The 25,218-nt window shown below is 37.0% G+C and overlaps 1 long non-coding RNA gene across 1 annotated transcript; it reads left to right on the plus strand.

The window, feature by feature from the left end:
* The first annotated feature begins 425 nt into the window (after positions 1-425).
* On the plus strand, positions 426-22,544 carry LOC139039880 (uncharacterized). Its single transcript, XR_011493123.1, has 3 exons — positions 426-6,545; positions 7,417-7,454; positions 18,924-22,544. It is a non-coding gene; the product is annotated as an uncharacterized lncRNA (long non-coding RNA).
* Positions 22,545-25,218: the final 2,674 nt, after the last annotated feature.

Below are 25,218 nucleotides of genomic sequence, written 5' to 3' on the forward strand. Positions count from 1 at the left end.
TAAAAGCTTCGTGAAAGAGGTAGGATTTTAAAGGTAAAAACGGATGCTTTTAAGCATCAGTAGCAGTCAGAAGAATAGAAGACCGAAGGAAAGTATAAAATATTCATAACAGGAAATAGTTTAGTGAAGGAGCAAGAAGGTAAATTCATTGAGGTAGAGGACTAAGGGATGAAGAGCACAGATAGCTCACCAAGACGTAAAACTGAGTCAGCTGAGAAATGACTGTCTATACGAATAAGGAAAGAGTCGAGAGCATCCCCAGAGGAAACCAAAGAGTTGACCACGTGGTCTTAGGGCTCACATCTCTGAAATCATAGCTGACTTACCCAGCCTACTATCTTGGAGGTTAATGAAAGTAAGAAAATTAGGAAATTTGTTTCTCCGAGAGGCAGTCAATCTCAAGTTGGATCTTGAAATTGAGGCTTGCTTATTGATGTCAGAATATCCAACAGGGGAGAAAAAAGCCAATCCATGATTCTTTTATTGAATTGGGCTTTATTCAGAGAATAAAGAGGAAGAGATATTTGACCTTACGCATGAGGTGGTTGAGAAAGGATTCCTGTAGTCCAATTTGAAAGAGATGATAATTCTGAAATAAAAATGGGAATTTCTAGCTTTCTCCTTATGTCTATCTAGATGAGTGTTATCATGCTTAACAATTTTTAGTATTGACAGAAACAGGGATATTATAAAAAAGACAATTTGAAGTATTGTTTAAAATTTTTACATGAACGTTTGGTAACATAAAGCCGATAACGTTTGTGTAAAATCTCACTCCAATTTATTGGTAAGCATAGTACTAAAAAGAAGTCTTAAGGCAACACATTAAATGAACATTAATTTAATTCACTTATATGTCATTTTAATCATCACAAAATATCATATATGCTTTCATAATTAAAAGAAAATCTTCCAATTCTCGAAATTGCTAAAATATCAGTAAGGCTTTCTATTCAGTCCTGGAATGGCCTTTACTGTGAATCATCTGCAAAAGAAGCAGACTAAGTATTTAAACATAAAAATTAAAATTAAACCTAGGTTTTTAATTAAGTACAGAGATTGCCAAGTGATACCTTAGGTGAAAATAACTTCACTAATCTTATACATTTGCGTTGTTTTCTGTCTTCTCCTATCCACCAATTTCATGATGTCTATATACATCCATCACCCATTCTCACTATTGACACATATTTTTACCTTTTATATATACAACAAATACATGTGTCATATATGTAAGCACACGCATTTTCTATTCTTAATTGAACGAGTTTGTAGTTTTGAGCTGTTAAATATTTCTCTAAGCAGCAATGATGCAGATACTTTAAAATCAGAGAGGAAAGTGATATATAGATCTATCTATCTATCATCTTTTATATTATCTTTCCTCTCAAATATAAGGAAATATATTTATATCTGTATCTGTTACTATGTCTATAACTATGGTTCTAGAAATTTCCCCTTCATTATTCGGCTAGAAGAAGATGAAGAAAACATAATCAAGACTGAGCTGTGGATTGTTTTCCTCTTAGGTAGAAGGGAAGATCTTGAACTGACTTTAAAGGTCAAGACCTGAGCACACATGTGCTCCACAGCGTGGCCTCAGTCTCACAACTCTGTGTGTCCCATAAATATGGCAAAGCCCACAGACCAATGAAACATGTTGATTTTAAATTCAGTGAAGCCCAATTTCTCAGGATAACACACACAAGGCTCTACTACTCTAATCTAGACAGGACAAGGACCAGCCTGCCACAGGAGGCCCAGCCTTGCTCGCTGGGCATTGTGCCTGTGGCTAACAACCTCGCTAGTTAGTGTAACAGTGGCTACGTAAGTCATGGTGGGGAAAACCCTATGGTAATGTGCATTGTGATCAGATAGTAAAAAAATCCTCTAATATAAACAGAAACAGAACATAGTGAATTTTCCCTGAGCACATGTCATTTTGCTATTTTCTTATCGTAGGGGAAAAAATAAGCTTTTACAACTCCACTTACTATCTTCTCAAACTTGGATAAAGTACTTCAATTTAAATGATTTTTTAATTTGTTTTTGGTTTAGTTTTGATTATTTTAGTTTAGAATATACATCCAGTTATATTCCTACACAGAAGGAAGAGCCCATAGCTAATAAACGTGAGCCTGGTGTAAGTAACACTGAGAAGGCAGGCAAGAATACAGGCTTTTCTGTGTGGATGTTAAAACAATACCACTGCTATCATTTCGGATGGAATTCTCACTCCTGCAGTTTAGAAAGTAAATGAGCTAATGCTATAATTTCCCTTCTTGATAAGATTCATCAGCGGTTGATTCCCCAAACTGCATGGTAAGTATATGCACAAACGTAATCAACCAAATCATTAGCATTTATTAAAGAAGACAGTTTCAAATGACTGGCAGTGTTGAAGAAAGGTACAGATATAAATCTCTGCCTTTCTAAATCCTATTTGAATATACAAACAAAATGTATTTTTGAATACAATCAAGTGTATTTTTACTTTTTCTGCGAAAAAGGGGTCAATACATAACCCCTCTCCAAACACACACAATCCACATTGGTAAAAATACCATTTCGGATTTCGGATTCACGTGAAATAGCCAATATGTTTAAAAAAGATGCGTTGATGTTTTTGCTTGACGTGTATAAACAACATTGTTTCAAAGTAATCTATCAGTCTGTAATCTTGCATTTTGTTATAAAGTTGATGGTTATACTTCATGATAAGGTGCTATCATTAAGGCTCTCAGCAAAAGAATTCTACTTAAATAGTGCTTATCCCTGATTGCTCTAGGTCAAGGCAGCTTTAAGATAGGCACCATGCTTCTATCTTTTTCACATAAAGGAGTAAATATAAAAGTTAAATTTTGTCAATTGGTGGTAATACTCTCATTTTTCAGTATAGCTGTGATTTTTTTAGTGTCAAATTTTCTATTAGTTTATTTCCCTTAAAAACGATGAGATTGTGGAATGAAAACAGGTAATTCTCAGAAAATCATGATTCACATTTTACTTTTCAGATTCTAAAATGCAGGTACTATTAAGAATATCTAATACCTACTTTAGAACATACTACATTGTAATACATTAATGTAAATCATACTAATATGCATGCTTATGGCAAGATCTTATAAATATTTTTACAAGTTTATGAAAGCTTATGAAATGTTATGCTTCAGTCTAAATATTTACTGGTACACGTTTTCCAAAAAAAAATTCCAGCATCTTTCCTGAAACATTCTCCCATTTACCCACAGGCAATTAAACTTTAACTCAACCTAGAGTAAGAGGTACTTAAGTCAGTTGCTTATAGTTGTGAACTAAAAGTTCACAATTTTTTATGATATACCATAAAGCGATGTCTCTATAGTAAACCCAGCCTACATTTCATCATTTACACTATTTAAATTAAAAAAAATAGATTTAAAAGGGAAAGCCATTGTTAAAATGTCCATTGTAAGTTTGTTGCAAGGTTGGTCTTCTAATACGGTTTATTGCTCCCCTCTAGTGAAGCTTTCTTGCGAGAAAAAAGGATGGCAAGAAATGAGAGTTTGCTAATAGGTCATAGATTTAGGTTCTGTTTACAAGATTTTGAAACAATGGGATAATGCATGAAAAATTGAGTCAGGCGCAAATGTTTCCAATTTACTCTCTTGTTTGGCATCATATAGACTGGACCAAACATGGACATTAAAATCCACATTTTTCACCCCATTGTTTACTGTATTGTAGGTAGGACCTTACATGTCATATTTCTGAACTGCTACAGAAGTAGCCATGATTATCCCTATTTTACCATTTCAGAGCCAAGTAAAGCTAAGGATTGAATCAGTCGATTCATAGTGACTTATTAGTGAAAAGCATTTTAAGTATTTCAAAAATGGGCATGAGTAGACCAGCAAAAATGTCTCAAAATGGCATAACTGAATTATTTCATGAGTAAATAGCTACCTTGGTCCTCCTATAACCTTTACAAACTTTAAAAAATGAGTGTAAACTTTTATGAGATGAACGTATTTGAACATTGAAAAATCAACCTTAGCCTGCACATAATAATTAATTTTCCCACACCATTCAATTGCCTCTCTCTGGCCTCTAGAGTTAAAGCTCCAGTCACATGGTATATTGTACCTTCAGCTAGAATATCTACTACTGGTTTTCCCTTCTTTTGCCTAAAACTGACATCATATACTGAAAGATGGACCAATGTGCTTCTTAAGAAACAAGTAGTCACACGACTTCACCTGCCACCACAGATAGAGAGAAGAGTGGGGGGTGGGGAGAGTTAGCAATTTCAAGAGCCACAATTTACCATGGAAGCCTCTACTTAATATTCCGCTTGATCTGCCAAGTTTATAGCCTGGCAAATCTGAATACAAATGTCGATGCAAATGAGGATTCATTATTCTTACAAGGTCTTTGTGTTGAAGCTTAATGTAACTTGGTTCCTATGGTTGCTCAGGGAACGTAGATTGCAAGACAGTAAAAAATGATGAAAAGAAGAAAAATAGAGAAAGGAAATAATAGAAATAGAAGGAAACGTTTAAAATGCACTTCAGCCTGAGATGTGAGGATGTATAGGAACAAAGCATTGTCATTACAATCTCTCCTTCTTCCCAGTTATATTTACTTCTCATCAGCAACACAGGAGTTAACCACTCAAGAACATTCTACCCAGAGACAAAAACATAACAATTCTCCTTTTACTGATTATAACACATTGTTCTCATTATAAAACCAATTCTTCAAATTGCCAAAAATTTTTACCATTCTTTTGTAATTATAGAGCTCATGGGCTGGTGGGACCTACACATTCCGGTCTCTAAGAAGACAGCAAATGCATTTAAATAACCCCACCCAACAATTTTTTTCCTTTCATTATGGAGTAATTGCTAAATAATTCTGAATCAACATGTTAAGAAGCTAAAATTAATAAACTACACACTGAAAAATCACAACAGTTTAACATCATTCATTTATTGTTTACCATAACCCATTGCACGCAAAGGTTGCAAAACCCCCAAGTTAAGGGAAATCCTGAGAGGCTGCAAAATTATGATTATATCTCATATACCATAGTAGATTGTTCCGATGAATCTTTCGCATGGTTAGCTGTTGTTTACATATAAATACCTTCTCCGGAAATAAAAATGTACTGAAGGTAACAGGAACTGCAAAGCTTAGCAGATACGGTGATCCAAAGATCATTGCAGTAAAGCTTGCTTCTTCATCCATAAATAAAGCACATTTGCATCCATTCAGTCAAATTAGCTCCATTAAAATGGTGGTTATAATTAGCTCCTTTTTCTGGTTCACGGATAAAATTCTTGCATGCCTGCTGTTTTGATTAAATCCACCATTGTCTTCCAATAGCTGGTGCTAATTCTTCCAAGGAAATCTTCAGTTGAGGTGTGATTTTATTCTGCGCTTCCGTTAGTTGTCTAATTTACGCCAAGTCCCTGCAGTGTTTCCTTAAGCCATCCTCTTTGTCTTGCCTTTGAAATTTACCAAATCTTACAAGAAATCAATACTTAATTGATTATTCACTTTTCTGCAGCTTCAAACAGCAAGCACGCATAAGATCCCAGAGTAGTCCCCCGATTTCCAATGCAGGAGGTTGCTTGGTGGCAGAGCTCTGCAAGTGTCCAACAGCAGGCATTCCATGGAGCCGTGCACTGGTGTGGAGTGCCAGCGTCTGATAAAGAAAACGAAGATACTCTAACGAAGCAGGAAAAGTTCCTGGATGTGGCAGATCCATCTCAAGGCTTTGGATAAAAGACTGAAGCAGGAGTAATTGGATACCAGAACATTATATATATATTTTTTGCATTAATCCTTTTGCTTTTTGCTTACCCTTTTCTTCCCATGGCACTGAAGTGGAATATCCCAAGTGCCACCGAACTCAGAGAACTCCACGCCGGAATGGGGGTGAGGCTGGCGTTCTACCTCTGGCATAGGATAAGGATGGCAGGCACGTAATATTACGAAATGTAGGACAAATTCAAGCGAAAGAGAGGGAGAGGGAGAGAGAGGGGGAGAGCCAGAGACAGATGGCGGATCTGGCTAGGAGCCAAAGCCAGTGAAATGAATTACATTGCTGAATAACTGTATACCATTGATTCTGCCACTTGTTGCTGCATGGCAAAAAAAAAAAAAAAAAAGGAAAAAAAAGAAAAGCCCCAGTGTATGCTGGAATCTCCTTATTTGTCATGTGCGCAGCAGACAACTTTCACACACAACTCAATCCTGACAATGATACGCTCTGGGTGTCTTGAGTGGGTGTGGAGGTGCATGAGAAGGTTGTGTGCATGTATGTGTGGCCGAGAAAGCAAATGTGGGTGTGTGTGCGTATGCATGTGGGAGAAAGGAAAAACAATCCTTGCAATCCGGCCATTTTTGTTTAATGAAGAATGGAAGACTGGCATTCAGAGATGTGGTTACGTGCCGCATATTAATGCGTGCTCACCACTCATCCTCCCCCACTTTAAAAATGAGTGGCACAGGAGTGAAGCTCTCTACAGATCAACCACGTGGGAGAAGCAACTCATGAGGTAACATATCATCTCTAAACCTACAAATGGGGCACGAGGAATTGCGCAGAAGAACAAGTTGCTCTCTGCCAAGAAGGAAAGCTGGTCCCAGGGATGTGATGTTTGGGGTGTTTTCGAAAAGACAGCCAGTCTCAGCAGATCGTTCAATAAATGCTTCATACCCAGGATGAAGGGAGACATTATGGGATGCCCAGGGGGCTTTGGAAATCAAATACAATGTTTGAGTAGCACAATTTGAGGTACATTATAAAAAAGCAATTTGAATTGCCAATGAGGCGACACATATCTGCATGCTAATTAGACCTGTGTCAAGCTTAGTCTGCAGGCTTGTGTTGATGGGGAGGAATGCGCATGTAGCTCTGCTGAGAGATTGTTTCTGCATAAATTATCAGCTTTGTCCTACTGATCATTTTCCCAAACAAACATGAAATGCAAGATCAAAAGGCGATTCTAAAATTAAAATTATTGATTGACAAAGCCTAGATTTCAGAATCTAATTAGAGGAGGCACAAACAAAAGCTGATATTATTACTGCCTATGCCTGAGCTAGCAGCCAGATTGCGCAGGGTTTGTAATTTATCTTTGTTTATGCAGCCAGGATATTAAAAATGTAATTAAAATGGTAAAATGATCTGATCAGAAATAGCCACCTAGTGGCAAGTATATTATTTTAAATGGATTATAAAGGCATTGGTCTGTGCAAATAAAAAGCTTCTATTGTTTTTTTTTTCATGACAAACCTAGCATCTCATTGAGATCTTGTAAGCAATTTATCTTTTGCTAATAAGTTGTCTTCTGTGTTTTGTTCCATAGGTAAAAAACCTCATTTATAACCCTCATTTGTACACTAATAAACATTTTGTTATTACAGGTGGCATCCTGTTACAGGAACATCTTTCACAAATTATGGTATGTTTTTGTCACAAATGCAGGTCATTCGACACCTATTCTGTATACTCATCATGTACATTAGATATACTAATTATATGTAATCAATAGCATCAGTAAGAAAAGTCATTCCCTCTTCTTTTGCATGCTCTCATTTGAAGTGGGTCTGGATATCTCTGGAACTTGGCATTGATGGTCATCTTGAGCCCTGAAAATAGGGTTGCAAAGTAAATCCACTTGCCTATTGAGTATCTTCTTCAACTCACTACTTCAGAACAGATCTAGTTGCTTAAAAGCATGTAATAAGGTGATTCAAGTGATTTATAGGCTAGATCTTCTCTCATTTAGCAACATTTTGGAAGTGCCAATGAATTATTTTAGGAGCAAATTGTCTAATATAAAATTTATTAAGCAAAATGCATCTGCTGTCATCTAGTTGTGGATTTTGCAGCCAGCCGCCAGAAGCTGCCTTGTGATTCTCTAATAAAGCATCTAAAAATGCATGATAAATACTTTTAAGAAAAATGAGAGCCCTGGCTTGTGAGGTCTACGTGAGAAACGTTGGAAGCCATTTATTTTCCTTTTTCTGAAATCATTGTGGACCTGCTCAATTCCCTTTTAAGAAATTCACAATTTAGGGTTCTGTCAGCAGCTCTGGGGTCTTTTGTTAGGTGCACTTAAAATGCCAGATTAAATATTAATATGTGGTTAGAGTTGTGCTATTTTGCAAGCCCTGAAACCCTATTAGTAAATCATGATCTGGTGACTGATGCAAGAAATTTCAAGGCACCAACAGTGCAGATTGCGTTGTTCCCACCGATCTGATAGATCACTAATTTTTAGTAAATTGGGCCTTTGGACTCATAGCTGCAAGCAGGTACACGTTTTCCATCAAAGGGAACATGGTCCACCTACGATAGCATTTTCTGCACAAAATGTATACCATAAGAAGCATACTTTTTTGCATAAATAATAACACTCTTTGCATGATCAATGCTCTGTTTCAAAATACACTTTTAGTTGTGTTGCAAAGTGCCCAAAAAGAAATAGTTGTAGATTTCCCAGGCTTCCAGAAATGTTTTAAACGAAGAGAGAGGCTAATAGGAGAGAACAGATTTATCAATCCCACTAGCATCCTTTGTAAATCAGAAACGATGAACTAACAATGACATTCTAGAGAATTTCAACAGTACCTCTTAAACTATGGTGAGCTAGAAAGTAGAGCAATCCACATAAGATGAGTGAAAAGACTTTGAAAAATAAAATATCAGGAAATAATGAATTGTTGACTGAAAGCATCTCTCTGGTTTTTCTGAAATTATGTCTACATACCATGCTACTGCCCTGGAGAAATGAGAGTTTTCCATGTATGGCTTGTTTCTGAAATGTGGTCAAAATCATTATTTGATCCTGTGATAATCCAGGTGGGAAAACATCTTTATTGGTGATATTTGTTTCACACAGATGGGCCTTGATTCCTAAATCCTTGTGATATGAATTAACATATTTCATTATAGTATTTACCAATTATAAAGCATTTTCCTCTCAGTGGATACTATCCAAGCTTATGTTGGGTTCTGCTTTACCATCTGTCATTTGTTTTCTTTCACTTTTACAGACCAGCTTACGGTACAGACAGAGTGATGAATTTAAAGGGATGATCTTGAAGGACTATTGGCTTCTCCTTTCTCTCTCTTCTCCTTTATTATTATTGTTATTATTGGTTTAGGAATAATAAGTACAGTTCAAAAGTTCAAACCAACATTTAGGCAATATATGCCTTTAGTTACTTTTTTAACTCAGTGCCATCTCTGAATTCTCAGTCTAAGAATATACAACTCATTATTATAAGTCATTTCAAATTATTGAAATCAAGTTTTAATCTATAAATCAGTTTACTATATTATAATGGTGCCATCCGACATAAAATTCATTCATACACACACACACACACAATTTCATTTTTCCAGTAACCCTAAAACTCAAAGTTATGACATTTACACACTCAAAGCATCACATCATTGTGCTTATTTAACCTAGAAAGGGCCAGGTGGAAGCCAGGCATTATCCTCTGGGTAGACAGCCTAGAACATCTTTTACGTGTTGTCCTCCTCCACTTCTGATTTTGGCTTCAATTATTCTCCACATCCCCATCCTGCCCTATAAATAAAGGAGTACCTGAAATCCTTGCTATTTTTCTGCATAGCTATGATTCTTTTCACCATCCCATGAAGGATGATGTCTTGTCTTTACGTTCTTCCCCATGCCCTCAAAAATTTTAATTGACTTGCCAAGATAAAGGGAAAAATAAGAGAACTTTACCGACACAACAGAATCTGTACTAAAACAAATTCAAAACAAAGTCTTTAGCATTCCCACACTGGACTACATTAGGTCCTCCTGTTTCACACTCCAGCAGCACTCTGTGCTTCCTCTTAATAATGATGGTTAAGTTTGCAAATTTAATTATTTTTAATGATTTTATTTTTTTCAAACATGAGGACGGGAGCATTGTCTATCTCATTCACGAAACATAGTTCTCCCTATGTAATAATTATTAACTATTTGTGAAGCAATATTTGAATGAACGAATAGTTCTGAGAACAGAATTAATGAGACGGTTTCGGAAGAAAAGATTTATATGGTTCAGAGGAACAGCAGGTAGTGTTAAAGCATAAATTTCTCCAACTGACATTTTAGTTTACTGCTCTCATTGGCATAAAATTTTAACATGACATTTCAGTGGAGGAAAACATGACAACTCAACTTTGACATAATCAGTTGATGAGATGTTTCCCTTGAACATGGGTTCTCAAGGAAATGCTGCCTACTTGCACATCCATCAACCAGTAGATAAGTGGTTGGACAGAAATTTTTTAAGGTTCCATTTACCACTAAAATTCTGCATTCTACGTGTCCATATAGCTGGCCTGAAGACTGATTAGGGTATAGGCTAAGCTGCAATAACAAAGAGATCAAAATATAGTGGTTCAAACATTCAAGAGATTATCCCTCATGGAACAGTCCAGATGTAAAGAAGCAATCCAAGGAAAGCAGGCAACACTGAAGAAGCTCACAGAGGCTCTCTCTTTGCTTCCATCTTGTTGCTCTAACATTTTCAGTTTAAACCAGGTCTATATTCCAATTGGTGGGAAGGTGTGAAAAGAGGAAGAGAAGAACACACATTTTAATCACATGGCCACATCTCTTATAAGGGACCCTTCAAAATACAGTGTTCAGATGGGTGAGCATGCGCAGCTACTAGGAAGAAGAAGAGAAAGAAAACCAGGGAGAAATTAACAATATATATTTCAAGGATTTCTCTCAAAGTTTTTTCTTTTCTGACTCATGAATTCCACTAGTTTCTCCTTATAGCTATTCAAATTCTGGCTCTATTTGGCTTTAGAAGTCATTCTATTTCTCTGTATTAGTTTTCTCTTTGGCAAAATGAAAAGTGTGAACTACCTTATTGCAAAATTTATTCTGTCTCAAAAATTTCTGTAATTATCCTTGTTTTTCAAGTAAGAGAAATAGAGAATTTGTTAACCATACAGACACAAAATAATTTTACAATGCATAAGAATGTCCCTAATTTTAAATGTAATATTGAGCAACTTTGCAATGCCCTTTGAAAGACAAATTTATTCTCAAAATTCATCAAAATGTTAAAGTTCATCAATAACTCTCAATCTTCTCTTGACCTTCAAGAGCTCTAATTCTTAATTTCTGAACACCAAAATTATTTTAGGATACATTTTCAGCCATGGACCGATCATGACCAGAATAGCTGTACCAAATTCCTCTCTAAGCTGAGAGCCAAAAAGACAGTTCCATCCTAGTTGTGGTGGGGCAGGGGTAAAAAGACATGATGAAAGGGGTTTAAGACTCATTGATAAATATTTGAGTATCTTCTTTGTATGAGATAATATGCAAATTATAGTGAATCACGATAAAGACCAGATCATACTTTTGCCCTTATTAAATTTGTAGTCTCATGGGTTCATGCAAGCTTGTTATCTTTGGTATAGGAATCAAATGAAACATGTTCTAGGATACTTTAGCAGAAGATAGATATCTGCAGACACAGTCAATTATATAGGATGGGCCAGCAGGGTAGAGGTGAGACCTGCTATTAGATTCACCCTCCTGTGGGAAGTTAACTTATTCTTTGTGCTGAAAACAAAATGCAATTTGATGGGCAAGTACACTTTGGTGTTCAAATTTTATGGCAACTTCTGGCCATGGTGCCTATGAATAGAAATTTACAGAGTGAGGTGGCAGGAAGGCCAGTTGTTAGGGAGTCCATGCTATTAACATATCTTAAGAACTGCACAAACCCAAACTCATGGCCTTAGAACCAGTCAAAGTTCTAATTTCTGGAAAAGAAATTGGGAAGATTTAGGTAAGAGTTCCAGTCTTGGAGGGGACTGAAACATCAAACAAGTTAATAGCAGCAATTCAAGAATGGAGAGAAAGGTAAATGGGATTATTGTTCAGAAAATCAGATTAGTTTTGGGAAAGATTGTGGATTTAGACAAAATAGTTTGGGATTTTGTTTATTAAGTAAGGTAGAACTGTTGTAATATTTGGTTTTGTTCTTAGCTGGAGAGTGACATAATCAGAGCTGTTTTTCTTAGGAAGAAAAATTCATTAGAGGTGGTTTGGAAAAGGGTTGAGGCTATGTAGGGAAATCCAATAATTTCATATACTTTCTATTGAGCAATTACAGTTTGCTGTAGACAGTATTTTGCAGCAGGAGTTCAGAGAAGTAACTAAGTGTGTGATTGGAGGAAGGCTCAGAGAGAATGTACTATTGACCTGAACTATAGTGTTGGCGTTGAATAAATACAAGAGAAAATGCAGAGCTAGAATCGGCAAGACTACTGTCTGAACGGAAAATGAGAAGTTCAGAATAAAACTGAGAGGTTAAGCTTGAACTACTAAGAAGATATTAATGTCATTAACAAAAATAGAGAATGTGGAGGTTATTTGGGTTGTGAAGGTCAGGAGACATATTGAACTTAACCTATTGGTGATGAAATCACATAAAGAATTTTTAACAGGCATTTGGATGTAAGGATCTGGAATTTTGTAAAGAGGCCTGAAGAGGGAAGAGTAAGATAAGTAAGCATCATCTTATAAAGGCAGAAGTTAAAATCATGGGTGTGTGTCCGATGACAGAAAAGGAACACTTAAAAACAGAGAAGAGAAATTGCGAGAGTATAATCATTCATTCATTGAACAAATAACTATTAAATGCTTATGGAAAATAGAGGAAGAGAGAATTTTAAGAAAGCAGGAGGTTTACGTGAAAAATTGCTAAAAAGCTGCCAAGTTGACTAAGGCTGGAGAAAGACAATGTACTGTAGTAGGAGATAATTGGCTACTTTTAATGTAGGTATTCTGGTCAACAGAAGGTATAAAAGCTAATTTGCGATGAGATATAAAGAGAGAAGAATTAAGAAAACGAGGGCAACAGAGAAGAATACTTTTTTTAATAAATTGTGTGAAGGATCTAAGGAATTCTCCTTTCACAGGTTAAAATAGAGTTACCATGGCTAAAGGAAATGGAAAGTAGCTTGAGTGGGTCAACAAGGGTAATTTAGTGTTCAGGTTCCAGGGGGAAATCTCTTACCCATGAGAAACATATCCTGGTTTTTAAAGATTAATTTTATGGAGCCCATCTTCATAAGCTTGTAGGTTACCTTCCTTTTCAGAGCAAAGCAACACTGTAAGATCCTTGACCCTATTAAGGATGTTCATGAGTCAAATGGATGCTCATATCTTGAGGACAGGCTCTGGCATACGGTGTAGTCACCAGTGGCCTTGAAGGTGCAGGGCTTCTAGTCAAATTCTGTCACTGGATCACTGTGAAAAGTAAAATATCTTTAATCAATCTTTGGGACAGTAAGATTCATGGCTCAGCAGTATAGAAAATTATGATGAGTTTTATTAGGTTGCAACTAGTTTCTACTCGCTCTAAAAAGTCACCTTCCACCTATATAAAGAGGATTATTTAATTATCGGCACATATGTCCCCATCAACCACTACATATAATCATTTCATGGCATTCAAATTCAGCAGAAAAACCTCAAGACCTATGAACAAATATTATTACTCTAATGGGTTTTCATTTCTGGAGGTCGTCAGTGGAAGGGATTAATTTTGCTGCTTTATTGTATACACAGTGCAGCACAGAATCGCGTTACAATGCCTCGATCTTGAAAATTGCATTTAGATGTAATAAGAAAGGCCCCTTTAACAACAATTTTACCATTTTAGATACATTAACTGCATTTCCCTCCATCCTGCTTTGCTAACAGGTTTTGAGGCCTTTCATTCGGAGAACATTGATTCTTGTCAATTTCAGAAGGAAAGTGTTTCAAACGCTTTCTTAAAATTCTTTTTCCCTCGTCTCTTGGCTGGTTTTTAGATCGCCCATCTAGGTCAGTCTGCAAATGCTCTGTATCACGGCATTTCTGAGGAGCTACTTTTAAATTAACAACATGGAGAATTAGGCACGACAGAGACCTGACTTACTGCTTTTCATCACCGTGTATTTCTCCAAGCTCAGGTAATAGGTGAAGTTTAGTGCTATTCTCTAATCAGTTTCAGCACGTGAAGCTTAGCTTTTTTTAGAGGTTGTTTAATTAGAATGTCAAATTGATCTCGCAACTCTAGGAAATGTCTATTTGATATATGGGAACCATAATACTTATTCCGTGAAGCATTAAGATGAGAGGAGGTCTGTCTTAAAGGGATAGTCTATCTCCACACAGCAAATGCAACTTCTTATAAAGCTGCTGGTCTCCATGAATTAACGAGTAGGGCACTAAAGCAGCCTGTGGTTTGAGTATATAATTAAGAAAGATAGTCTTTGAAGCTATCAATTTACGTTCACCAAAAAGAGTATGTACACATATTTTTTCTTGTTTGAATCAAATTGATTATTTTATGTTGGTTGAAGTTTTTTTAATCCCTTTGTTTTTACTTGTTGTGCTATTGTTTAAATCAGAAATAACCTTTTTAGTAAATACTGAAAGTTACTAAATCATCCAATTGGAAGACCCCTTGGAGTTCACTCAGCCCAACACACTCAGGTGCGGAATCTGAGGCCTGGAGAACGAGTGTATTAGAGGTAGCATTGGGACTGCTGAATAGCGAATTCTTACTCCATGGTTCTTTCCACACGGCATACTGACGTTATTACGGGTGCTGTTCAAATTGCCACTGGTTTTGAAAATATTCATTACTGATATATTTGTGCATATGCAAGAAGAGCATATTCTTTGGACAAAAACAAATTCAGAATTTTCAACATTTGCCAGAATGCACTTGTCCATTTTAAACTTTTAATGCAAATTTCTTATGAATTTGGAAGGTAAAAACAATCCAATTCCTAAAGCTGTAACTACTTTTGACTTATGAATAGTCTGAAACTGCACTTCTATATCAGAGGCTCTTAAACTTTTTTTGTGTCATCCATCTCTTTGAGAATCTAGTGAAGCCATAGACCTCTTCTCAGAATAAAATTTTTAAATTCATAAATTAAAACGTTGCAAAGTTACAAAAGAAGCCAATTATATAAAAAGTTATTGTTATTTAAAACATCCATTTTGATAAAAAACTATGTGCTTATTTATTAACGTTGAATTATATCTAGGAGTGAGATTAATAGCTTCCGTAATTTCAAAGTAGTTACGGATATAAAAGATATTTCAAGACAGATGCAACAACTATATTGTGATTAAAAAAATCTGATTTCTATTAGTGATAAAGACATAAGTACTGCTAATGTTAATACTTTTGTAGTTTGTTGCCTACATTAATTTTGAAAAAAATGCTCAAATTCAGTTAGAAGTTCATTGAAATAAGGATGTTAAATGTTTTCCAAATTCTAAGACTCCATCTTAAGATCTTCTGATCAATGCTATTTTTCCTGGTTTTGGTGTTTCAAAACAAGGGCCAAACTCACCCACAAGGAGGGTTAAGAGCTAGAGAGCCTGGGGCACCTCGGTGGTGTAGTGGTTAAGTTCACACACTCTGCTTCAGAGGCCCAGCCCAGGGTTTGTGGGTTTGGTTCCTGGGCACAGACCTGCATGCCACTTGTCGAGCCATGCTGTGGTGGTGTCCCACGTACAAAAAAGAAAATGGAAAAAATAAAAAGCTGGAGAGCTCCGTGCTGTTTCAGAAAGCTATTCCTGTTTCTCTTCACAGAGGTGCTGACTGCCCTGGCTCCCGACTCCATGCCTGGAAGCCCATGCTTGGCCTCCTTACCCTGACGGAGTCTTCCCTGCCAGCCCTCTGTACTCAATGCACATTGCACATCTCTACAGAACGACTTTGACTTGACTTGTCCCTCTAACTCCAGATTCACTCTGCTCTCTGTCCCTCTCCTAATTCTGGGCCCTCTAGGCTCAATCCTTGATTTGTATTACTTGGTCACCACCATAGTTTGGCGCGCTAATACACAAATTTCCCTTTCCTGCCCTTGAGTTGAATTCATTCTCTTTCTCTCTCTCTCTCTCTCACTCATACACTCATCTGTATTCTAAATCAAAAGTCAGTAAGTAAAAACGTGTCATCTACATATATTTACTTATGGGTATTATTATTTGATGTTTTAATTTGATTAAAATACTTCCAGATTTAAAGAGAAACCCTTCTACTCTGTACCATTTCACTGAGAAATTTGACTATAATTCTAAGAAATTTAAGAGAGAATTGGTTGTCTTGTATGCATATAAAGAACACTTGGTTTATATGTCCCGATTTCAGTCATTTTGTTTTATAAGCAGTGTGTATGGTCTCAAATATTCTAGAAAGGGAAAAATAGAATCCAAATGAACATTATGTGAGAGACTGAAGAAACATGCATAGTCCAAACATAACACAAACTTTTTTGGACTGTTGAGTACAAGAAAATATATTCGTATGAATTGATCAGAAAATACTTTTATTAATAGGAAAATTACCCATTTCCAATTGGTCTTTTCATCTTCATGGCACACATACATATGTTTCCTTTTGCATCTTTTTTAAAAAATAAGATTTCTTTCTAATTATATGTAAATGAAAAGTCAAAATGTCTATACTTGGGGATTGTCAAATACGTTTTCTTGGGGGGGGTCATAACTCTTCAAAATCTGATAAATACTGCAAGTATTCTACCTAAAGAAAAATAAGTATTTGGGTATAGGCATATGCAATTTTTTTACTATAATTTCCCGAGGTTTATGGAAACCCTAAACATAATGTACAGTAGTCCCCCTTATCCACAGGGGATGTGTTCCCCAGTGGATGCTTGAAACTGAAGATAGCACCGAACCCATATGTACTAAGATTTTCCTAATACATACATACCTATGATAAAGCTTAATTTATAAATAAGGCATAGTAAGAGACTCATAACAATAACTAATAATAAAATAAAAGAATTGTAACAACATACTGTAATAAAAATAACTGTAGCTCTTAGCAACCTCAGCATACAATTTTCTTCCTTTCCTTAGTAAGTCGAGAGCTTTCACCTTTTCACTTAAAGCAAGCACTTTACAGCTTCTCTTTGGCATATCTGAAGTGTCAGCATCACTACTCTTGTCCTTTGGGGCCACTACTAAGTAAAATAAGGGTTACTTGAACTCAAGCACTGCAATAGTCAAACTGATAACTGAGAGGGCTACTAAGTGACCAATGGGCAGGCAGCATACACCGCGTGGATACGCTGAACAAAAGGATGATTCGTGTCCCCAGTGGGACAATGAGAGATTCCATCATGCTATTCAGAGTGGCACATGATTTAAAACTTATGAATTGCTTCTTTCTGGAATTTTTTATTTAATATTTTCAACCAGTGGTTGACTGTGAGTAACTGAAACCATGGAAATGGAAACTGCAGATACAGGGACTACAGTATGGAGCCCTATCAAATCAACAGTTGTAGGTATACTATTCAGGCTAGTCTAGATTATGCTGTGGTTACAAATGAGCCCCAAATCTCAGGGGCTAACGATAATAAGGATTTAATTCTCATTCATACTACATACCCATTATTGTTTGACTGTGTTGGGTGACAACTCTCCACGGGTCTCTTGCATTTTTGTATGTCTTGCAATAGTCACTACTGCTTTTGTTCTGTACTATTTTTTCAAGAATATATCGCTGAGAAACTTGAAAGGTAGAGATATGTATCTCTCCAGAGAAAAGGGCAGGTTTGTTTACTGTCCAGTACAATAAATATAATATCTTTCTCTACGGCAAATGCCAGGCCATCAAAAAGATTCGGCTTCTCTAAGCTGGTGGTTCCTGTCCCGTCAAATATCCCACTGGGTATGCGGGTATCCCTGGTCTTCTTTGTGTTGCCCTATGAAAATGGAGGCTCAGGGAACTTGAGCAAACGGTGATAGTCTTGCTATAGTAATTACTGTGAGTAATAAATTCCTTTGCCTCTGATTCAACAGGCTTGTTTTTCTTTTTGCCAGCGTGCATGACTGTGGCAGCCTAATTTATTAGCTCTCAAGTAGAACAAAATTTCAGATGCTTCACAAGCTACAGCGCTCTTCCATGCGAACCTCACTTTGGGACTTAGGCTGATAGAGCAGTGTCCATCTAGAATACTAATGGTTCTTGTGGCAGAGAGCAAAAAGAGAACATCGTAGTGATGTTCTGGCCTTCACAGCTTCTTTTAAACTGGTAACTTATGCTCACTTTTCTTTCTTCAAAGCAAGTCTCATGGTCAAGCCTGAGTGAATGGAATGGGCAATGAATACTTGTGCATAATAATATAATCCACCAAAGCAGATCAGTAACCTATGCACTAGACCTTTAATTACCCACTTTCTCCTCAGCCAAGTGGATTTACTATAGAATTGAGTTTTCAGCTTAGACTGGTATTCCCTATACTTAAAAAACGTGTAAGTTGCTCTCAAAATTTGCGCCTGACTACTTTTCAACTACGTTGTAACTTACCTAATATTTTTCTTCAAATTGAAGAACAATGATATCTCCTGACTATTATCTGGAAAACCATGGGTTTTAGAAGCTATATATATTTTCTCTAAATATTCATTTATTTTATTATACAATTTGTTTATATAACATAATTTACTACATAACGTGCATAGTTACATAAAATATAATTTATTGTATAAAAGTTTTATATTTTTTTATTAAAATAAGCAAAAATTATGGTTATTCACGTGCCACCTAATACCATATCACATACCAACCCTGGAAATATTCTACACTATGGAAAACACTGATGGTATATAGTATACACAGTACTACACTGAATGTTGCGTCCTCCCCCAAATTCATATGTTGAAACCTAATCCTCCATGTGATGGTATTTAGATGTAGGACTTTTGGGAAGTGATTAGTCAGGAAGGTGAAGCCCTCACAAATATTATAAGCAGCCTTATAAAAAAGGATCCAGGGGCCGGCCCTGTGGCCGAGTGGTTAAGTTCGTGTGCTCTCCTTTGGTGGCCCAGGGTTTCGCTGGTTTGGATCCTGGGTGCAGACATGGCACCGCTCGTCAGGCCATGCTGAGGCAGCATCCCACATAGCAGGACTAGAAGGACCTACACTAGAATCTACAACTACGTACTGGGGGGCTTTGGGGAGAAGAAGAAGAAGAAAAGCAAAAGAGGATCCGGAGAGCTCCCCAGCCCCTTCAGCTATGTGAGCATAACGCAAGTCTGCAACCCATAAGAGCGTCCTCACCTGACTATGCTGGCATCCTGATCTCAGCCTCCCAGCCTCAAGAACTGTGAGGAATAAACTTCTGTCATTTACAACCCACCCAATCTATGGCATTTTGTTATGACAGCCAGAATGGACTAAAACATGTAGTATATAGTATATCATAGTATATATAATTATAATGGTCAGATAATGGTCATCTATTTAACTAATATTAAGTGCCTGGTATACACAAAGTAAGAAACTATGGGACTGGGGTTACCATGTTGAAAAAAATTGACATAATTGCTGTGCCTACAGAAATTACAAGCTAATGGAGAAATGATAAAAAAGGAATAAAACAAAAGCAAGTGAACATAAAATAGATTAAAAAATTGATATATTTTTTAATGGAACAAGTTTTTGATATAGATAATAAACTGAGGAAATGTATTTTAGATAGGGTACATAGGGAGATGATATTTAAACTGAGCCGTGGTGTAAAAGACGGAGCAAGCTATGCAAAAATTGGGCTGAGGGGATGGAAATGGTCTTAGTATAGTTTGAAAAGACTGTAAGGTAGGAAAGAGGACTGAGGACGTGAAAGAAAGTTGGTGTGGTTGGAGCAGAGTGAGCCCAGAGAGAATGGTAAAAATCAAGATGGAGATGGATCATGAAGGCTGTGTGTGGGGTGTAGTGAAACTAAAATTCCCTCAAAGTGGGAGCATATATTTACAGAAAATCAGGAAAATTTCAGGATTTTGTTATAAGTAGAATGGGAAATTGTTGCAGGGCTTTATGCTGGGGAGTATCATGATCAAACTTATATGGCAAAAACATTACCCTTGTGAAGAGGGGCAAGTCATGATGTTAACTACCCTTGGATAAAGGCGGACTAGATGGAAAAAAGTGGATGGACCGAAGGCATATTTAGAAGGCAGAATGGAAAATATTTTGGCTAATTGGATATGTGAATTATGAGAAAGTGTGATTGCTGACTAACAACTGGAAAGATTATGATGTTCACCATCATTTCAGATGGAGCAAGCTCTCTATGTGGATTGATTGTGGGACGGTGTTGTGAATCAAGTGTTTCATTTTGAACCAGCTAGGTTTGAGATATCTGTGAGATATATAATTGGAAACGTTAAATAGCAGGTTGACTATATCAATCTAGAGCTCAGAAGAAAGACCTTGGGTATAAATATAAATTTATGAACTGTCACCACATAATGGCATTTAAGACTATGGAATTAGATGAGATAATCAGGAACAGAGTAGTACAGGAATAATAATAATAAAAAAAGAGAACCCAGGTCCTGGGCCATGGGAATATGATCATTTATGGGCTGATCGAGATATGGGAACTTGGGGACGATACAGAGGAATAAGAAAGAGGAAAAACAGGAAAATGCGGTATCATAGAAGCAAAGAGTGAGGGATCCTTTAAAAAAAAGGAAAGTCAACATACAATTTTTGAATCAGTGATGATGCAGTGTGGATGGAAACTAGATTGCATTGAGTCAAAAAGTCAATAATAGGTGAGGAAATGGTGTCAATGAATCAAGACAAGACATTTAAGAAGTTTTACCTAGAGACAGAGCTGAAACATAAAAGGGACAGTTTTATTGCTGTTTTATTAACGAACATGGTTCATTACGACATGGTGCATGCTTATGAGAATGATGGGAGTGAGCAAGAAGAGAGTGAGAGGTTGATAATCAGAAGACATGCTTTTGGGAAAAGAAATCCTTAAGGAGAATAGCAAGTAGTAAAGTTCTTGATTAAGGGAGGAAGGGAGGGTTCAGAGCATAAGAGAAGGGGCTGGCATTTGGCACAATAAAGATAGATATCACATCCATTGTAACATGAAAGAAAGAGAAAAATGTTTGGACATTCAAGTAGATTTCTAAATTTGGTGGTGAGAAGTTGAAGGATTTACATTTGACGATTGCTCTTTTCTCAATGAAGTGTAAGGTAAAAATTGATTATTAGTTGAAAGTGAGAGTGAAGAATGGATGGGCCATTTAAGAAAAAGAGGAGAAAGGGACTTAGGAATATTAGGCTTTTGGGAAATTTAGAAATAGTGGAACAGTATTGCATGCGCACTGGTGGTATGAGATCTTTAAATGAGCGAGCGGCTAGAGCTAGCCTTGTGATTTTCCTTCAAGTCTGCGATGCTGGCAGAACGATGGCAGGTAGGAATCATTCCAGGTTGGAGTTTTCTCCACTGAAAATAATGGGAGCAAAGGGCAAGGAAATGGAGAGGATTTGAAAAAAAAGTGAAGATAATGATAGATTGTGAAATCTATGTTAGATAAGAAGGGTAGGGTTACCTGGAGGGAGTTGAGAGATAATAAGCGGATGTGGTCAGTGGACAAGAGGTCTCAATATATTACGTCAAAGACTGAATCAGTGGGGAGTTCCCAGATTTGGGAGGGTGGTAGAGGGTGGGTGAAGCAGATGAAGGGAGTCAAAAGGTACAAACTTCCAGCTATAAAATAAATAAGTCCTGGGGGTGTAATGTACAGCATGGTCACTAGAGTTAATCATATAGTATTTTATATTTGAAAGTTGCTAAAAGAGTCTATCTTAAAAGTTCTTGTCACATACACAAAAAATTGTAACCATGTGTGGTGATGGATGTTAACTAGACTTATTGTGGTGATCATTCTGTAATATACACAAATATTGAATCATTTTGTTGTACTCTTGAAACTAGTATAATATTATATAGAAATTATATCTCAATAAAAAATAAAAGGCTGTATCAATGGCAGTGTGAACATGACTTTATCAGATACTGGTCAATGCCCTTCTAGTTATTTTATTTTAGGGAATAATAATTCCCTAGCTAATCCTTTTCAAAGACTGATTTAGGATATGTCAACATCACAATCACAGGCTATTAATATAATAGTGATGATGCAGGGCCTGGGCCAGACCTGGAAATGTAGATAGTTTCATTATGTGAAGGGTGCATGTACCTAAACACAGTATCTGTCATGGACAGGGTAGACTGTGTTTTTGCTATTTTTCCTGCATCATACACTGCCATGGTGCGAGAATTTTAGCCCTGTATCAGATGATCCCAAAAGAGAAGCATTGTATGTGTGCTTAATAAACACTTTGGTTGATGAGGGTGACATGACGGTCGGTGTCTTGTTTTCTAAGTAAGTAGCGTTAAAGTAAATATTGGTTTTCCATGAATGGAAGGAAACAAAGAGACTCTTCATTAATATTTATGTGTAAGGTTCAAAGTCATGAATGTAATATTATTTTTTCTCCTGTTAGACAAATTAGTGTGCCATAATATGACAGGACTTTAGATAGAAGGCTGATATTTAAAACTTTACATTATAAACTAATGACCTTATAATTTAGAAATCCCTTTAATAAATGTTTGAAGAGATTTGTGAAATAATTATTTAAGTGTAACAGAATACTAATACGAATTGGCATTTATATTTACTCCTTGATACTCTTTGTTTTCCCTTTCAAGTATTATTGAGCTTTATGTTACTTTTTTTAGGACTATCTAGAAAATAGCACTGTATTCACAAATGTTGTTTAGTTTTGTTTTTAACACTAAGCATATGTTAAAGGGTTAAACTTTCACACAATGTCTAATTTTTATCACTGCCATTTCAGAATCTCAAGGCTGAGGACAAACATCTATTTCAATGGGTTAAAAAAAAACCCAGCAGGGGGCCGGCCCGGTGGCGCAGCGATTAAGTTCGCACATTCTGCTTCTCAGCGGCCCAGGGTTCTCCGGTTCGGATCCTGGGTGCGGACATGGCACCGCTTGGCATGCCATGCTGTGGCAGGCGTCCCACATATAAAGTAGAGGAAGATGGGCACGGATGTTAGCTCAGGGCCAGGCTTCCTGAGCAAAAAAGAGGAGGACTGGCAGTAGTTACCTCAGGGCTAATCTTCCTCAAAAAAAAAACAAAAAACAAACAAAAAAAACCCCTAGCAGTAAGATTCTTATAAAAAATAAAATAAAATAATATCTAACACCAAAATGCACAATAAATCTTATTTTTCCCTTTTGTAGGAGTCTAGGAGATGTGATATAGGAGTAAACGTGAAGCTTAAGAATGGAACTCTTGTGTGATAATAATGTTTGGGTGTTAATTTATTTAACCTTGTTTGCATTGAAGAATTCTGAATTCAGAAACAAAAGTTCTTCAGAAATTGGACTTCTCAACAATCTAGAGCTCAGAAGTGAGAAGATGGTCAATGAGAGGGAAGGAAATCATTAGAAGGAAGAAATGCAACAGGCATCTATAATTTAGAAATGTTTAATAAAAAATGTATCTCATATACGTCACTGTGTATGAGTTCAGTACGACACTGAACATCAGCCTTCAACGGTGTATTGGCTGAAAAAAGGTTGAGGTCTGGTGTTTGTGCTGGATGCTGAGGCACCACTCAGATCTCCCCCTGTGCTCCATTCTCATGACTGCTCCATGCAGGGATACAAAGGCTCAGCCAACTTACCTCATCAGGATAACTCTGGAGGGCCATACCAACCCCACAACTCCCTATGGGATAAGCTGAGCCCTCTGTGCAACCGCATGAAAGTTCACCCTCCCTCCGTACCCACTCCTTTCGCCCGCACTTCCTCACAGGTGTTATTGATGACAGCACTCCCTGATAAAGCTCTTTAGCTCGCTTCTGTGTGGTGGGGGAGGGGACCTAATCAGAGTTCTTTCCACGTGACTGTGAACCAATGAGTCAGGTGCTTCTAACAGCTGGGATCCTTTCTACAGCAATCTCTTGATTAATGAGAAATTCTTGTTAAATTTTCAAAGTGAAACTGAGATCTGTTGCTTTCTATAAGCTTGCCTGTCTGTTCAATGTCTGCATTGATGAGCCAATGTCATCCCAGCCATTCTAAGAATTTATCTTAAATAAAAGAAACATTTAAAAGGTAGATAGAGGTTTAGCTGAAATAATGTTTATTATAGTATTATTTATGATAGAAAGAAGTCAGGATAAAGTGAAAAACATTTTAAAATAAAAGATTGACGTAGTCAAAAGTCAATAGGTTGGGGCCGGCCTGTGGCCGAGTGGTTAAGTTCGGGCGCTCCGCTTTGGTGGCCCAGGGTTTCGCCAGTTCGGATCCTGGGTGTGGACATGGCAACACTCATCAGGTCATGCTGAGGCAGTGTCCCACATGCTGCAACTAGAAGGACCCACAACTAAAAAAAATATATGACTATGTCCTGGGGGATTTGAGGAGAAAAAGCAGAAAAAAAAAAGATGGGCAACAGTTGTTAGCTCAGGTGTCAATCTTCAAAAAAAGGTTGTTAAAAAAAGTCAATACGTAAAGTGAAAATGGAAACAATAAATGTGGACAATTCAAAAGTATTAATATTGTTATTCTTTCACTATTGCTGCATTTGTCTCCTTCCCCAAATTTTCCATATTCTGATCCTTTCCCCTGGATAATGAATAGATACAAAAACATGTAAATACGTAAGTAGGGGCCGGCCTGGTGGCTCAGCAGTTAAGTTCACATGTTCTGCTTTGGCGGCCCCGGGTTCGCTGGCCCAGATCCTGGGTGCGGACATGGCACCCCTTGGCAAGCCATGCTGTGGCAGGTGTCCCACCCATAAGGTAGAGGAAGATGGGCATGGCTGTTAACTCAGGGCTGGTTTTCCTCAGCAAAAAGAGGAGGATTGGCAGCAGATGTTAGCTCAGGGCTACTCTTCCTCAAAAAAAAAAAAAAAAAATGTAAATAAACCATCTCACCACTCTACTGTGTGGCTTTATTATATTCCTCCAACACCAGAATAACTTCTTTGGATTAAAAGATTTCCTCTGAATGTCTTTCCCAAAATAGAGGGGCATTTAGATGTTTGTTCTTTTTTTTTTGTCTATGGGAGCCTTTGGAGTTTTCTAATTCTCACTAGGTTGCTGCTTCTATGTGAACTCCACAGAAAATGGACTGAAGAGATCAATAAATGTCTTCCTTGTCAACTACATTTCCAAGTATCTTCCTAAAGATGGCAGTAATCTAAGTGGCATTCAAACACTTCCAAACACATCTAAAGTGTGGGTTTATTGCTCTAATTATTTTCTGTGAAAGCGGTTCTA

This window comes from Equus asinus, chromosome 12 (assembly GCF_041296235.1).
Source record: "Equus asinus isolate D_3611 breed Donkey chromosome 12, EquAss-T2T_v2, whole genome shotgun sequence".
Lineage (NCBI taxonomy): Eukaryota > Metazoa > Chordata > Mammalia > Perissodactyla > Equidae > Equus > Equus asinus.